A 4,498-nucleotide genomic window follows, 5' to 3' on the forward strand; every position below is an offset into this window, starting at 1 on the left:
AAAATAATTTCCAATAAGCATATACATATGGAGGCATACGGTGGGGCAGGGAATGTCTAGGGCTGGTTTTAGCTGGAGTTTGTACACGGGATTTTAAAAAGTTCTTTGAAAATTTCAATGTATTTGTTGTATATTGCATTATTGAGAGGAACTACTGAAATAAAATATTTCTGACAATCTCTGGAAACAAGCCAAATTTTAGCATTCCTACTATAAATGTATAAAACAATTTAAATTTATTTTAAATTTTATAGATGCATATAATTCCAATCTATTAGGCTTAAAGTAATTGTTTACAAGTGTAAATGGAGTTGGAAAATATATTGTATGAACATGTAAAATGTTTCATTTCACATATATAAACTGTGATGTTTGTTTTTGTTTCATTTGAAACTTTAGTATATATTCCAGTTTTTCAAGAAAATCAATGTGAAAACAAGTATAGCATTTTTAAATGGGCAGATAGCTTAGAATTTTTTTTTTTTTTACGGAAATCAATTTTATTCCAGAATTATAATTTTCATAACTGGAAAAAAAATAAACTTCAAAATTTTTATCAATCAACCAGAATGGTATTTGTGTATTTATTGCCAATGCTTCAGCTAGTGAGAACACAAAGAGGATAACAATTGTTTTGAAAAAAATCAGAAAGTTAGCACATTAAATTTGTATTAAAATTGCTTAAAATGAAGATTTACAGTTCTTAAGTTTGAAGAGAATGGAGGCCAACTGAATTCTGAAGGAAATGTTGGACAAACAGGAAAAGTCCCCTTCCATATGTGACATGAGCCTGACAGCAAAAAAAAAAAAAAAAGCCTTTCCAGCAATTTAGCATCCCGCAAAGTTTATAAGGAAGAAGTGATCCATCAGAAAGTCAGACCTTAAGCTATTTAGGACATAAAAAATTAATGCTACTACTATCAATTCTGCCTGGTACATCACAAATTTTTGGTTCCTGTATCTTGAATTACCTATGTGCCAAATTGTGCAATTGCTTCATCCATGTACCTTTTCAAGTATAATCCTACAATGTTGGGATCAAGGTGTTGACCAAAGCTGGATAGCTCATGAATGGACACACAATATAATTGGGCAAATTCAGCCTTCATTTAGGAATCTAGTAATATTCTTTTGGGGGAAATTGTAAACCTATACAAACCTATACTCTGAATCTGCTTTTATATTTCCAGTAGCATGAGTCATGACTAAATAAATGTTCAGCTTAATGTCCATCTTACTTACTTACTTACTTACTTACTTACTTACTTACTTACTTTTTATTTATTTATTTACTTACTTACTTACTTACTTACTTACTTACTTACTTACTTACTTATTTATTTATTTATTTAGCATATGGCATATGATGTCAGGGAACTCTACAAATGCTAGACAAAATGCAGTTCCGACAGCCTAAATTGCTATTTTTCCGTTTGATGCTTGCATGCCTGTACTTGCTGCATCCTAGGGGGACAAACTAGCTTACACCAGTTGACTTAGCAGTGCTCGGGTTGCTGGCTCTTCCAGGCTCCTCTGCGGGTTACACCTTGCTTTGCCTCATGTTGCATTGCCCACCATCTGGCCAGGTCCAACACCAGCTTCCGCTCTCTGCACACACGAACCCAGCTAGTTTTTTCCCACTGAAGTGGTATCCATTTATCAACTCACAATATTGCATGCTTTCAAACTGCCACGTGGCAGAAGCCAGGGAGTGAGTGGTGGGAGAGCTGGGCTCGAACCACCGGAGGGCAGACCATTTCTGGCCAGCAATTCCAACATCATTAAGCCACTTTGCCACCACATCCCCATGCCCATTACTGAACATAGGCAATATTCAATGGTACTTACTGCTTCCTTGGAGTTCCAGTGGCATTGGTATTATTGATGGCACCTCATTTCAGACTTCCAGCACTTATATGTAGATACTGAGATATGTAGATACTGCCCCAGCACTTATATGTAGATACTGAACTGTACACGATAAGACAAAACTCTACGAGATTCTGTAAGTGTCAAACAGTGATCTCTTAAAATTACTTTCTGGAATCAGTCCAGTTGGAAGAACTGTAGCCAAAACAGTACCTCAAGGCCAATCCTGCCAAGTGGTCCATAGACTATTGCGAAAGGTGACATCAAAAGCTGTGAAGTGCAAAGGGCTATTGTGGTTCTTGAGACAGAACAGAGTGCTTAGAAACAATATAGACCTCAATTTATGATTGTTCATTTAACAATGGTTCAAAATTACGATAGCCTCTGAAAAAGTGACTTGTGATCTGTCCTCAAAGTTACGACACTACTCTCTATCACAATTCGGATGCTGGGCAACCAGCTTGCATGTACATGTACATTGTTGTCATGTAATTGAAATTCACAATTTTTCAGCTTCCAACAAGCAAAGTCAATTGAGGAAGTTGACTTTGCTTAATGATCACATGGTTTACTTAACAATCACAGTAAAAATTATTAAATCATTTCCGGTCACATGATTCAATTTACAATTTATTACAGAAACTCTGGTCCCATTTGAGGTCTAAATCAAGGACTATCTGTAGTGTAAACTATCTAGGCCAACTTTTATTCCATAGCAAAAGATGTTCACATGACCCCGGGACACTGCCAACTGTCATAAATATGAGTCTGTTGCCAAGCATCTAAATTTTGATTACGTGACAATGAGTATGCTGCAGTGGTTGTTTGAAAAACAGTCCTAAGTCACTTTTTCCAGTGTTGTCATAACTTCAAATGGTCATTAAATGAATGGCTGTAAGTCAAGGACTACCTTTACATGGTTCTTTTCCACACTCTGAATCAGAATGAGTGGAATCCCAATTGGAGGAACTATAATACATTTTGGTCTGATTTTCATTTTATTGTTTTTAGTTGCATTGCATTATATTCTGTGTGGTTGCATTAGTTGCTTTCTTTTTCTTTTGCATGCTACCTAGTTGAGTGGCCATGTACATGTTATAAATAAATACATGTTATAATAAATATATAAATATAAATATATCTAAGATCATTAGCTAGCTCAAGAAAAGTCAATGATAGCAGCACATGAACTGTCCCACCCACACTGTTTTCCTATCAAATTTGCTGATTAGCCCATTGGAGATATGAGTCCTAACTCTTCATTTAGCTAAGTTTCAGTGATACGTCAGTTCAAGAGCCATTCAGAGTAAGTGCTAGTTAACAGATGTTTCACTACCAACTAACTTTGTAACTCTTCTGATTAATTTACAGATTTAGTCACTTGAAACCTACGAACTGGCAGTAAAAATAGTCTTCACCTATATGTCAATCCTAAAAAAAAAGTAAAAGTAGCAGAATCACTTAAATTTGTTGGACAGTGGAATAATTCTATTCTAGCATCAAATCCCTGAAGAAATGCAGAATCTGAGCTGCAGGGAGGTTTATTATTATTATTATTCATGAGATGATTTGTCCATTTAGCTTAGGCCTGTGATGGCGAACCTATGGCACACGTGCCACAGGTGGCATGCAGAGCCCTCTCTGTGGGCACATGAGCCATCACCCCAGCTCAGCTCCACCGTGCATGCACACGTACCTCCTGCCAGCCAACTGATTTTCAGGTCTCTGCTGCGCATGCGTGGGGCACATGTGGAAGGTGCGCTATGCCCTCCAGCCCATTTTTTATCCCAGGAGGCTGCAGGGAGGCCTGCTAGGCCCAAAACGGGGCGGGGGGAGGGGTTGTGCACACATGCATGGGCGAGCAGGGGAGCACAAGGGGGGTGTCACAAGCACATTGCATTATGGGTGCCAGCATGCACACGCCATGACAAAATGGTTAACCATCACTGGTTTATGCTTATTTACTGACTTACTGGAAACTGCTCAAAACAAATTAATGAATTGCTTTAGAAATTGTTTTGTTGCTTAGGTTATTAAAAGTTAAGGAGCTGTAAAATAAAAACAATCCACTAATCTCAAAATTTTTTATGGCTGTTAAATAAATAAAACACAGAGAAGACAGATTTTAAAAAAATATATTATAAATAGATTTGATTAGTTAACAAAACTTTGATCTGTAACACACATTTTTTTGCATGTAGGAAAAGCAATATTCATATTCACTTAAAACGTGATTGTTATTTTTCTTGATATTTCGTAATATATTAAAGTGCAGATAGTAAAATATTTTTCAAAGGTAAAATTGTGGATAAAATTCATATAATGATAACAGAGCTCAAACAATGTTATTTTCCATTTTCTCAGTATTTTAAGATTACAAAGGTCCAGCTTGGTGAATTACAAGAAATGGAAACGTTATATAGCAACCTGAAAACAATAGAGAAGGGGCAACTCCGAGAATTTTTTTTTCAATGTAAAACTATTAAAAATTTGAAAAAAGTATTATTAGCAAAACGTTACAGTGCATCATGATTCTTAGAGTTTAAAACTAGAAAATTATTTTCCAAATATTTCAATTATAATTCTTTTTAAAAAATATTAAAAATAATACAAATGATGTAAAACAGAG

This window comes from Pituophis catenifer, unplaced genomic scaffold (genome assembly GCF_029215685.1).
Source record: "Pituophis catenifer annectens isolate HBS135680 unplaced genomic scaffold, rPitCat1.0.hap2 SCAF_7, whole genome shotgun sequence".
NCBI classification, from domain to species: domain Eukaryota; kingdom Metazoa; phylum Chordata; class Lepidosauria; order Squamata; family Colubridae; genus Pituophis; species Pituophis catenifer.